At 38.6% G+C, this 13,591-nt stretch overlaps 1 protein-coding gene and 1 pseudogene across 3 annotated transcripts in view; one reads left to right on the top strand and one right to left on the bottom strand.

The window, feature by feature from the left end:
* Positions 1–13,591, bottom strand: part of ZNF609 (zinc finger protein 609) — a 215,308-nt gene that overhangs the window by 149,305 nt on the left and 52,412 nt on the right. The window lies entirely within an intron of this gene.
* LOC118003807 lies at positions 13,373–13,554 on the top strand (annotated as a pseudogene).

The raw sequence follows: 13,591 nt of genomic DNA, 5'->3' as shown, positions 1-13,591 counted from the left end.
TAGTACAAAAAGAAATAATAGCAATTATTGTTTTGTTTTGTTTGTTTTTGCTAAATGGTTCCGGTGATCCACACCAGATTTGGCTTGCCTTGGTTGAGACTGCTGAGCCACCTTCTCCATGTGGTTTTGCATTCTCTCACAGGCTATATAAGGGTTATTCACATGGTGGTCTCCCTCCTCAAGGGGAAGTGTGGGGTATGTGCCAGGCCTCTTGAAGCTGAGGCAGGAAACTGGCACTGTTTTGCTTTATCCACTTTATGTTGGCCAAAGCAAGTCACAAGGCCAGCACAGAATCAAGTGGTAAATAAGTCAAATTCTGTCTCTTGATGAGAGAATTACAAAGTGGGTGGGTTCAGGGAAGGGAAGAGCTCGTGACTTTTTTTCTTTCAAACTACCATAGACATATTTTGCACTTGCCTTTTTTTTTTTTTTTAAGATTTTATTTATTTATTTATTTATTTGAGAGGGGGAAGGGTCAGAAGGAGAAGCATACTCCTTGCTGAGCCGGGAGCCGGGGAGCCTGATACAGGGCTCAATATTGGGACTCTGGAATCATGACCTGAGCCTAAATTGCTAACCCCCAGAATAAATAAAAAGCTAAGTAAATAGTAGTTGTTTTAAGCCATTAAACTGGTGTGCTTGTATATAGCAACAGCTAATTGAGGTAATGGGTTTGGTTAAATTTCTAAATTAAAAGGTATATATTCGGGCGCCTGGGTGGCTCAGTTGGTTGGGCGACTGCCTTCGGCTCAGGTCATGATCCTGGAGTCCCTGGATCGAGTCCCGCATCGGGCTCCCTGCTCAGCAGGGAGTCTGCTTCTCCCTCTGACCCTCCCCCCTCTCATGTGCTTTCTCTCATTCTCTCTCTCAAATAAATAAATAAAATCTTAAAAAATAAAAAAGGTATATATTCACCATTATGAAATTTCTAAAGTAGAGAAGATAAATATTAATTGTCAGATTTCCTCATCAGTATATTTGAGAAAATGTCCATAGCCCCTGCAATATTAAGAAAAACAGGGTGAGAAGTGCTCTGAAAACTATAAATGCTCAAATACTCATCAACAGTAGAATGGTTAAATACATTGTGGTATATTCTCTCAGAATGGACTATTTCAGAGCAATGAGAGTGAACAAACTACAACTACATGCAATTAGGTATGACTCTCACAGGCTCAATAGTGTATAACTCCCCATTTGTATAAAAATGAAAAACAAGCAAAAAACTCATGTATGCTGTTAGAAGTCAGTACAGTGGTTAGCCTTACGGGGCTTATGACTAGAAGGCAGCACAAGGAAGTTTCCAGAGTCTAGTAATGTTCTGTTTCTTGATCTGGGTTCTGGTTACATGGGTGTGTTCAGACTGTGAAAATTCACTGAGCTGTAAGCTTATGACTAGTACACTTTTTGTATATACAATAAAACCTTTTTTAAGGGGTGCCTGGCTGGCTCAGTCAGAAGAGCATGCAATTCTTGGCCTCAGGGTCATAGAGTTTGAGCCCTACACTGGGTGTAGAGATTACTAAAAAAAAAAAAACTTAAAAATAAAAAGTATATATTACTCGATATAGTTGATAGTTATTACCTTATTTATATATATTCTTTTACTCCCAAAATATTATTAAAAAACTTCAAACATATGACAAAAATAGAATAGTATATATTGCTGTACTTTGATTAGCATCTCTGATTTTTTTTTTAAGATTTTATTTATTTGAGATAGAGAGTGAGAGAGAGAGAGAGAGAGAGAGCAGGAGTCGGTGGCAGAGGGAGAGGGAGAAGCAGACTCCCTGCTGAACAGGGAGCCCGACTCAGGGCTGGATCCCAGGACCCTGGGGATCATGACTTGAGCCGAAGGCAGACACTTAATTGACTGAGCCACCCAGGTGCCCCTCTACTGTTTAAGCTCAAGACTTCTTCTTAGTCAAAATATACAGCTAATTTGTTTTTTTACCCCTAACCCACTCCTTCCTAGAATAAACATAACCATCTATCAAACCTAAACAATTCTGGGAGAAAAATCAGGAAAACAAAAATAAGTATATACAAAAAGTGTACTAGTCATAAGCTTACAGCTCAGTTAAGGGCATTTGTATATGACATTTCCTGTAGCTCTCACTGGAAACAGTCTTTTGCCCTACTTGCTATTTCCTTGAAGCTATTAACTGATATATGTAGGCTGGGGATTGGGTTTGGGGCAGCTCACTTATACATAATCAAAAGTAGTTTTTCCTTTAAAGTTGAACAATCTCAAATGGCAAAGCATCCAGCTAGACTTTGGAGTCAGATGTTTTAAGAAAAACTGAGGAAAAGAGGACAGTGATTTTGGTTTTTTTTCAAAATTTATTTATTTGAGAGAGAGAGAGAGCATGTGTATGAATGGGGGGAGGGGCAGAGGGAGAGAATCTTCAAGCAAACTCCCCACTGAGTGGAGAGCCTAATGTGGGGCTTAATCCCACAACCCATGAGATCATGACCTGAGCCAAAACCAAGAGTCAGACGCTCAGCTGACTGAGCCACCCAGGTGCCCCTAAGGTCAGTGGTCTTAAAAACTGAGTATAACAGGCATCTTTCCCAGAGCAGGGATCTGGGGGACTCTCTCTTAGGAAAATCCCAACATGCACATTCAAAAGAACCAATTTCATTTGCATTATTTCCTTTACATATATTCACTCAATATTCCTATATATATATATATATATATTCATATATATTCTGAATTTCATTATTACTGTTCCAAAGGTTATCATTCCGAGTTTTTCTTTTTTATTCACTCAAACACTCATGCACTTTTGGGTGAAAAAATGTGAGACAGTACTGAAAAGACTGGTTTAAACCACCAACGTCGATGCAAACACCTATAGAGCATCTAATGATGTAGTCTACAGCATCATGTTTCTAGGGAAACATTCTAGGGAAAAAGCGAGCCAATAATGTCACACTTGTGAAGTTTATATAGGTCCCAATATTTCTCTCTTTTTGTGTTTTAAATTGGGTGAGAACAGAAAACAATCTCCATCTGTTAAGCACAGAACTGACACAAGACTCTAGACTTGAGTAAATGAAAAAATATACCATGGTCTTAGGTGGTAAACCAATATCATATAACGACAATTAAGTTGTTTATTACATTATTATAAAGATCATTTCTCCTTCAAAGCTATAAAGTCAATGTAATTCCAATCAGTAGCTGAACTGGATCTGGGGAAGAATATAAGAAAATATTTTTAAAGCTAGTCTAGAAAGAAGGACTATGAGGACAACTTTGCCCTGTTACAATAGCCTAACTCTTACATGGCACTTACTATCTTACATAGCATTTAAAGAGCTTTACATGTATTAATGCATTAATCCTCGCATTAACCCTAAAATTTATATAATATTATAATCCTCATTTTGCAGATGATACTGAGGTCTAGAGAATTTAAATAACTCACACTAAGTCATCTAGCTGGTAAATGGTAGAGCTAGCATTCAACTAGGCAACTAGAGTCAGACTCTTAACTATCACACTATGCCTCCTCCTAGACACTACAATGTCTCACAGACCCACAACAGATCATTAAAAAGTATAATATGATGATGCAATAGATGACTGGACAGACAAGATGGCCCAGAAACAGACCCAAATATATATATAACAATTTGATTATGATAAAGATGGCATCTCAAATCAATGAAAAACTATGAATAACATTCAGTAATTTAGTAAATGCTGAAAGGACAACTGACTCTCCAATAGGGTTAAAATATATGTATATATTTTAGAGTCTGATAGCACACCAAAATAAGTATCAGATAGTTAAAAAAAACTCAATTTAAGGGGTACCCGGGTGGTTCAGTTGGTTAAGTGTCCAACTCGATTTCAGCTCAGGTCATGATCTCAGGGTCGTCTTGGGCTTGTACTGGGTGTAGAGCCTGCTTAAGATTCTCTTTCTCTCCCTCTGCCCCTCCCCCTGCTCTCTCTCTCTCTCTTTCAAATAAATAAATCTTAAAAAAAAATAAATAAGTAAATTTAAAATCAAAATATTTAAAGAAAAAAATAGAGGTTAATATTTTCATAATCTTGGGGCAAGGAAGTTCTTTTTAAATTAGAAATGAAATTCAGGAGTCGTAAAAAAGAAGACCAACAGATTTCATTAAATACAAGCATTTATAAGACCAAAACACATAAACTTAAAAGACAGATGTCTGTTCTCCCCATAGGGCAATTACTATCAAAATCGTAGCAAGGTTGTTTATAGATATAGATAAACTAATTCTAAAATTTATATATAAAGGCATTAGCCTAAGAATAACAAACAATCTTGAAAAAGTAAAAGTGAGAGGAATCACAGTACCCTATATTAAAGCTTATTAAATAGCCACAGTAATCAAGGCAATGCGGTACTGGCAGAGGGAAAGACACAAAAAATCAATGGAAAGAGCAGAGAACCCAGAAATAGGTGCAAGTTTGCTCAAATGATTTTTGACAAAGTTGCAAAAGCCCTTTCAACAAATGGCGCTGGAGCAACTGGATATCTATAGGTTCATACACACAAAGTGAACCTCAACCTGAACCTCACACCTTCTATAAAAATTAACTCAAAATGGATCACAAACTTAAGTGTAAAACATAAAGTTACCGAAGTTTCAGAAGAAACAGGAGAAAGTCTTCACGATCTAGGATTAGACAAAGAATTCTTAGGACTTGATACCAAAAACATGATCTATAAAAGGAAAAAATGGTAACTACCTCATCAAAACTAAAAATATTTGCATTGTGAAAGCTCATGTAAAGAGGATAAAAAGATAAGCTACAGACTGGAAGAAAATATTTGCAACCATGCATCTCACAAAGGACTGGATCTAGGGTATATAAAAAAAAACCTAAAAAAAAGTAAAAAAAAACAATTAGAAAATCAGCAAAAGGCATTCAGAGACTTCATTGAAGGGGATATAAAGACAATGCACCTGGGTGGCTCAGTTGGGTAAGCACCTGCCTTCGGCTCAGGTCATGATCCCAGGGTCCCAGGATGGAGCCCCATTGTTGGGCTCTCTGCTCAGCAGGGAGTCCGCTTCTCCCTCTCCCTCTACTCCTCCCCTCTGCTCGTGTTCTCTCTCTCAAATAAATGAATACAAAAAAATTTTTTTAAAGAGGATATACAGACAACAAACAAGTACTTGAAAAGATCTTCACACTGTTAGTCATTAAGGAAATGCAAGTTAAAACCACAATGAGGTATCACTACACTCCTGTCAGAATGGTGAATTTAAAAAATAGCAGTCATACCAAATACTGGTAAGAATGCAAAGAAAATAGACCTCTCACGCACTGTTGGTAGGAATGTAAAATGGTACAGCCACTCTGGAAAATAATTTGGAAGTTTCTTAAAACACTAAGCGTCTGCCTTAGGCTCAGGTCATGATCCCAGGGTCCTGGGATCGAGCCCCGCATCCAGCTCCCTGCTCCGCAGGAAGCCTGCTTCTCCCTCTCGCACTCCCCCTGCTTGTGTTCCCTCTCTCGCTGTGTCTCTCTCTGTCAAATAAATAAACAAAATCTTTAAAAAAACCAAAAAAAAAAAAACAAAAAACAAAACTTTAAACACACAATTACCATATGACCCAGAAATTGCACTCTTGAGCATTTATCCCAGAGAAATGAAAATTTATGCTTGCACAAAACCTGTATATGGGTGTTCACAACCATTTTTTCATAATGCCATAAAGTGGAAACAGCCCAAATGTCCTTCAACAGGTGACTGGTTTAACAAACTCTGGAATGTACACACACATATACCACAGAAGCTGGTATATGAATGGGTTTGAATGAAGAAATGAATTACTGAAAAATGCAACAACCTGGATCAATCTCCAGAGAATTATGCTGACTGAAAAAAGCCAACTCAAAAAAAAAAAAAAGAAAGAAAGAAAAGAAGAAAGCCAATTCCAATAGGTTACATGGTGTATGATTCTATTTATGAAACACTTTTGATAGGACAAAATTTTAGAAATGGAGAACAGATTAGTGGTTGCCTGGGATTCTCCAGGTTGGGGGTGTATATAGAGAGGGAGGTGGCTATGTTTATGTATAAAAGGACAATATCAGGGATCCCTGCCGTGATGTAACTGTTCAGAATCTTGACAGTGGACAAACCTACACGTGCGATAAGACTGTATAGAACCAAACACACGGGATGCCTGAGTGGCTGAGTCGTTAAGTGTCTGCCTTTGGCTCAAGTCAGGATCCCAGGGTCCTGGAATGGAGCCCCGCGTCGGGCTCCCTGGTTGGTGGGAAGCCTGCTTCTTCCTCTCACACTCCCCCTACTTGTGTTCCCTCTCTTGCTATATCTATCAAATAAATAAATAAAATCTTAAAACACACACACACACGAACAAGTAAAACTGGTCAAATCTGAATAAGCTTGGTGGATTATATCAATTTCAATATCCTAGTTTTGATATTATACTATTGTTTTGCAAAATGTTACTACTGGGGGAAACTGGGTAAAGTGTTCAAGGATCTCTGTACTATAACCTACCATTGCATGTGACTCTACAATTATCTCAATAAAAATGTCAATTAAAAACAAAAGACAAATGACACATAAAAAAATAGCTGCAATAAATATAGTAGACAAAGCCACACTAAAACCACAATAAGATTTTCCAAAAGATTTAAAAACCCACAAAGAAGAAAAGGAGAAAAAGGCAACATTTTGGAATCTAGAAAGCAAATGAAAGAATGGTAACTAAGCATACACAAGAATGCTGAATGCTAAACCTGCAGTAGGGAAAACTTCCAACTACACCAACACCCCCCACCCCCACCCCAAGAGTTTAGGAACTGTTAGCAGCAGGTAATTCAGGCTGGGGTGGGGGTGGGAGACTGGTGATTAACAGTAAAACTGACTGAAAACTGTTTAAGCAAGTTATAAACTTAATCCATTTTCTCACTCAGATATTCCCGCCCACCCCCAACTCAGGAGACTAGAGGTTTATTCTCTGGAGAGGGTCAAATAGAAGATCTCAGGACTAGGGTGCTTGCCCCAGGCAAAGGGGAGGATATGAGGATCATACCTAAAAAATAAGGGGATGAAATGTGGATTTAAACATAGTGAATGGGGGCGCCTGGGTGGCTCAGTCCATTAAGTGTCTTTCTTCCTTCTTCTCTGCCATGATCCCAGAGTCCTGGGATCCAGCTCAGCATTGTCGGGCTCCTTGCTCAGTGGGGAGCCTGCTTCTCCCTCTGCCTGCCACTATCCTGCTATGCTCTGTCAAATAAGTAAATAAAATCTTTACAAAATAAATAAATAAACATGGTGAATGCGGAAGGTTGAGGCCCCAGCTCTCTCTTTTTTTTTTCACTTGGCAAAAAGAAAGCTAGCAGTTAGTCCTTACCTTGAGGAAGACTAGAAGAGGCTTTTCTAAAGAGTGGTAAACCCATGAGGAAAGACCTAAAGATACTGACATGTAGGGTTTGCCAATTTAACAGCCATCTCATTGTGAAGTTCACCACAAATATACCCTGCTAATGGCACTCAGAGCTCCCAATCAATCTTTCAGTGCCCTGTCTTTTTTTAAGATTTTATTTATTTACTTCTTTGAGAGGGAGAGAGAATGTGTGAACAGGGGGAGGAGCAGAAGGAAAAGGACAAGCAGACCCTGCGCTGAGTGCAGAGCCTGACGCAGGGCTCGATCTCAAGACCCTGAGATCATGACCTGAGCCGAGTCAAGAGTCTGATGCTCAACCAACTGAACCACCCAGGGCCCCTCAGCGCCCCAACTTAAAGATGTTTAAATCATAAGCAGACAACCAATAACTACTAGATTTTGAAGAAAGCCTCTAATATAAAAGATAAAGATCAAAACCAGCATTTTGTAAATGAGTCAACTGAGGCTCATATCAGCTAAAAATGAAATTAGTATTTACCACCATGGACAACCCATCCATATGTTTAGCAAATATTTAATAGGCCAGGTAGTATTAAAGGCACTTGGAAAACAAGGGTAAACAAACTAAAAGAAACAAAAAACATCTTTTCCCTGGTAGAGCTTACATTCTAGCAGATAGAGTTAGATAATAAACAATAAATGTAATAATTAAGTACACACTTAGTAAATTAGTAGATTACTGCTTTGAGAAAAAATAGTGGAACAGGGTATGGGGGCAGTGTAGAGGCAGTTGCAAATTTAAAATAGGGTGACACAGTTGTAAAAACTTGAAGGAAATGAGGGAGTTGAAAATACTGCTGTTTATGAAAAGAGAATTCTAGAAGCTGGAATTTTCAGTGTAGGAGCCCTAGTAAGAGGAGCATGCCCAAGATATTCAAGGAACAGCAGGGTTTGGTATGGCTGGAGAAGAGTGAGAGAGGAGGAAAATAGGAGATAAGGCCACAGAGGTATGGCAGGGAGAAGCAAAGATCACGTATATAGGACCTTACAGACCACTGGCTTTTTCTCTGAAGGAAATGAAGGGCCAGTGGAGGGTTCTGAGGAAAGATGTGATATTGATTGGACAAGTTTTAAAAGAATAACTATGGCTGGTGTGTTATGACTGCGTGAAAGCAGAAACACCAGGATGGAGTCTCTCAAAATTTTAGAACTGACAGGGGCCTTGGGAAATAATTTTCCAAGTCTTTCATTTTACAGATAAGGAAACTGAGGCCCAGGAAGCTAAGTGAGTTTTCCAGTCCCATGTTCAAGTCGGGAATAATCCACTTTGCATTTGTGTAGCTTTTTCAGTGCTTTCAGGTTTATCATCCCATTTGTGCTCAACATTCCTCTAGGCAGTTCACAGGGTGGCTAATAGCTGATACTCATTTATCAGGTAGCTGGCCAAAATTAGGGACGAAGTTTAGAGTATTCTCTCTCAGTACTCATATAAAGCTATTAACTGTCTCTATAGGGACTCTGCAGTTGTGCCTCTAATATCACAAAGTATTAAATAATTCAACTAGGGGCGCCTGGGTGGCTCAGTCGTTAAGCGTCTGCCTTCGGCTCAGGTCATGATCCCAGGGTCCTGGGATCGAGTTCCACATTGGGCTCCCTGCTTGGCAGGAAGCCTGCTTCTCCCTCTCCCGCTCCCCCTGCTTGTGTTCCCTCTCTCACTATGTCTCTCTCTGTCAAATAAATAAATAAAATTAAAATAATAATAATAAATAAATAAATAAACTAATTTAGACCTTCAAATAACAAATGACTCACTCTTACATGATCTAATCCCATGGTTCTACAGCACAGCCAAGGCTACCAAATGTTGCTGTGGTAGAATAGGTGGCATGATGTCCATACAAATCAGTAAAAAGATTAAGTAATGTTGAGGCAAATAGGAAACAGTGATTTTATTCCCCATGATACTGTATGCCCAGGTCTCCCCTTTCTTTCTCATCCAGTCTCATTCTGCAAGGTTTTTCTCAGATTAGAGAGCAGCTGATAAACAACTAATTCCCATAGGATAGCTCTTGATAATAGTACAAGGTATTACCTCTCCAGGGGAATGTGTAACTTTAATAGGAAACCCCAAACCTTCAAATCCCCAAGGAACTGCAGTCAAGTTAGTAGGGAATACAGTATTATTGTGAAGAAGACCTCCAAGCATTTTGTCAAATCACACTAAATAAATTCAAACTCAACAACTGTTTACTGATAAACGTGGTTCTTGCCATTAAGATGCTCAGCCTAGTGAAAAGACGACAACATAGAAAATACTAACTTTAGTTGAGAATGTCTGCTGTACATTAGGCACTGAGCTAATAATTCTTATAAGCAATATGTATCTAGTATTGTACTCAGCTCAGTGTTTAGCAAATAGTAAATGTTCAACATATTGTGGCCATGATTACTGTAATCATTACCTTCATAATTGCATTCAATCTTCACTTCTGCTCTATGAAGTACTTACTAGCTTTAAGATAAGAAAATTGAGGGGTGCCTGGGTGGCTCAGTTGTTAAGCGTCTACCTTCGGCTCAGGTCATGATCCCAGGGTCCTGGGATGGAGCCCCGCATCAGGCTCCCTGCAGAGCGGGAAGCCTGCTTCTCCCTCTCCTACTCCCTCTGCTTGTGTTCCCTCTCTCGCTGTGTCTCTCTCTGTCAAATAAATAAATAAAATCTTAAAAAAAAAAAGATAAGAAAATTGAGGCTCAGAGAGGCTGAGTAATATGCTCAAGGTCATACAGCTAGGATTCAAACTCAAGTCTGTATAATTCTACAATGTATGCTGTTAATACCTATACAATATTTAAAACTGCCATAACATTAATAGAAAGATATTTCATTTCACCTGAAGTTGAGAAGTTGGCTAACAAGAATATGCTATAAAGAGGCAGCGACATTTAAGCTGGGTCCTGAATGACAATTTACCAAGAGGGAAAGAAAGGGGGTGAGAAAAGAGTTTGGTCCAAATAAATGATGACAGTTTGAACAAAGGAAATGGCAGCAAGTATAAAGAAGAGGGGGGTAACAAGAGATACGTAGGAAATAGTCTCTCAAAATAGTCTTTATGATATACTAGATGTGCGCAGTGAGAAAAAGGTATCAAAGATGACACAGAATTTCTAGTCTGGGTAAATGGAAGGAAATAGTACTATTAATGAAATTCAGAAAGCATGGAGAAAAGTGGGCTTTAGGGACAAATTATGATTTTCTTTTTTTTTTCCTTTGGATACTGTGAATTTGAAGTATATTTGAGACAACCAAGCAAGAAATATGTTAGGCAGCTGGAAACCATGGTCAAACTTAGAAAAGAGGCCAAGACAGAAGATTTGGGAGTCACTGCTATAACTAGAGTAGTTTGAAAAAATGAGAATCTAAGTCACTGACATATATGTAGTACTTGTGCTACATACATATAAAGCCATTCTTTTATTTTATTTTATTTTTATTTATTTATTTTTAAAAGATTTTATTTATTTATTTGACAGAGAGAGACAGCAAGAGAGGGAACACAAGCAGAGGAACTGGTAGAGGGGGAAGCAGGTTTCCCACAGAGCAGGGAGCCAGATGTGGGGCTCAATCCCAGGACCCTGGGATCATGACCTGAGCCGAAGGCAGACGCTTAACGACTGAGCCATCCAGGCGTCCCATATAAAGCCTTTTCCTTTTTTTTTTATTTAAGAGAGACAGAGAGAGAGGGAACACAAGCAGGGGGTGTGGGAGAGGGAGAAGCAGACTTCCCGGTGAGCAGAGAGCCCAACGTGGGGCTTGATCACGACCTGAGCCGAAGGCAGACACCTAATGACTGAGCCACCCAGGCGCCCCATATACAGCCATTCTTTTTTTTCTTTTTTCTTTCTTTCTTTCTTTTTTTTATAAAGCCATTCTTAACACTGATTCCATACTGAACTCTGAAAATAAGCAGGGCCTTAACACGTGCCCACAAATCAATGAATACCCAATAACTCCATCTTCACAGATAAAAAAATTGAGGTTGTTGAGATAGAGTATAAAGTTGCGGTACAGTGCTATCCAAAGACAAAGACCTCAGCCTTTTTATTTTCACCCTTGTGTCCTCAAATACATATCTAGTAAACTAGATATTCAAAAAATACCTGATGGACAGAAAGCATGAATGAATAAAGTACAGAGAATACAAAAGAATGCCCAGTTTAAGTGGTACAATGGACTGTAGAATCCAGATGCTCTCAGTCTTGTAAGCTTTACATTCCACAAGTTTCTCTAACTGCCTCCCTAACACAAACACCCATGTGTGCCCGCACGCACACACACACATCCTTAGCTCAAGAACTTTTGTCATGAAAAAAAAAAATACTCTTCAATCTCAAATGAGTATAAATGTTCCCTCCAAACTTCCTTAACAGAGAGCACCTCTGAAAAATCCACCATTAGCATCATACTTAACGTGAAAGACTGAATGTTTCCCTTGCAATCAGGAACAAGCCAAGAATGTCTGCTCTTGCTTCTATTCAACATTGTACTAGAGGTTATAGCCAGGGCAATTAGGTAAGAAAAAAAGAAAAGAAATCCATATTGGAAAGGAAGTAAAAAGTATCTCTATTTGCAGGCGCCTGGGTGGCTCAGTTGGTTAAGCGACTGCCTTCAGCTCAGGTCATGATCCTGGAGTCCCTGGATTGAGTCCCGCATCGGGCTCCCTGCTCAGCGGGGAGTCTGCTTCGCCCTCTGACCCTATCCCCTCTCATGTGTTCTCTCTCTCAAATAAATAAAAATCTTAAAAAAAAAAAAAAAAGTATCTCTATTTGCAAATGACATGATCTTATAGATAGAAAGTCCTAAAGAATACACACAAAAAAATCTGTTAGAACTAGTAAGTTCAGAAAGGATGCAAGATACAAGACTAAGAAATACAAATTAACTGTATTTCTACAGAGCTATATGAAATTGAGGAAATTCCATTTACAATATAAATACAAATCCAAATACAATCTAAAAGAACAAAATACTTAGACTAAATATAACAAAAGAAGTGCAAGACTTGTATTATTGAAAACTGTAAAATATCACTAAAAGAAATTAAAGAAGACCTAAATAAATGGAAAGAGATCCCATGATCATGGATTGGAAAACTCAAAAATGTTAAGACTATAATACTCTCCAAATTGTGCCACAGATTCAATACAATCTCTGTCAAAATCCTCAGTAGCCTTTTTGGAGAAATTGACAAGTTGATTCTAAAACTCATATGGAAGGGTGCCTGGGTGGCTCAGTCAGTTAAGTGTCTCACTTTGGCTTGGGTCATGATCTTGGGATACTGGGACTCAGCCCCACATTGGGTTCTGTGCTCAGTGAGGGGTCTGCTTCTTGCTCTCTCCCTCTGCCCCCTCCTCCTGCTCATATTCTAATTAATAAATAAAAATATTTTTTTAAAAAAACTTGCATGCCAATGTTTGTAGTAACATTATTCATATAGCCAAAAAGTGAAAACAATCCAAATGTCTAGCAATGACAAATGGATAAACAAACCTGGTATATCTATATAATGGAATATTATTCAACCATGTAAAAGGAATGAATTACATGGATGAACCCTGAAAACATTATACTAAGTGAAAGGAGCCAGACACAAAAAGGTCACATACTGTATGATTCTATTTATATGAAATGTCCAGAATTGACAAATCCATAGAGATATAAAATAGACACGTGACTTGCAGGAGCTGAGGGAAAAGGAGAATGGTGTGTGTGTGTGGTATGTGTACGTGTGTGTGTGTGTTTGTGTGTGTATATGAAAAGGGGGGAAAGAGGAGACACACACTGCTCATAGGTCCAAAGGCTTCTGTCTGGAGTGATGAAAATATTCTGAAATTGAGTAATGATGATAGCTATACAACTTTGTGAATATACCATAAAACCACTAAATTGTACACTTAAAAAGAGGAAATGTGAATATCTTCATTTTAAAAAACTTGTATTATTAGCTTTGCGCAGTGGCAGTATCGTAGCCAATGAGGTTTATCCGAGGCGCGATTATTGCTAATTAAAAAACTTGTATTAGTAAAAAAAAATTTCCCCATATATAACCTGTTTAGCTCACTCATCCCCAAAATTCTCCGACTACCTATCAGTCATTAATGAGTTCTGGAAACAGATTACTTTCTGTGGAGTCTCAAGTCTCCACAGGACAGCCCTTTTCTA

This window comes from Mirounga leonina, unplaced genomic scaffold (assembly GCF_011800145.1).
Source record: "Mirounga leonina isolate KUSES-001 unplaced genomic scaffold, KU_Mleo_1.0 Mir_91, whole genome shotgun sequence".
Classification (NCBI taxonomy): Eukaryota; Metazoa; Chordata; class Mammalia; order Carnivora; family Phocidae; genus Mirounga; species Mirounga leonina.
The sequence above is the reverse complement of the archived record's forward strand: the minus strand, read 5'-3'. Positions and strand labels throughout refer to the sequence as shown.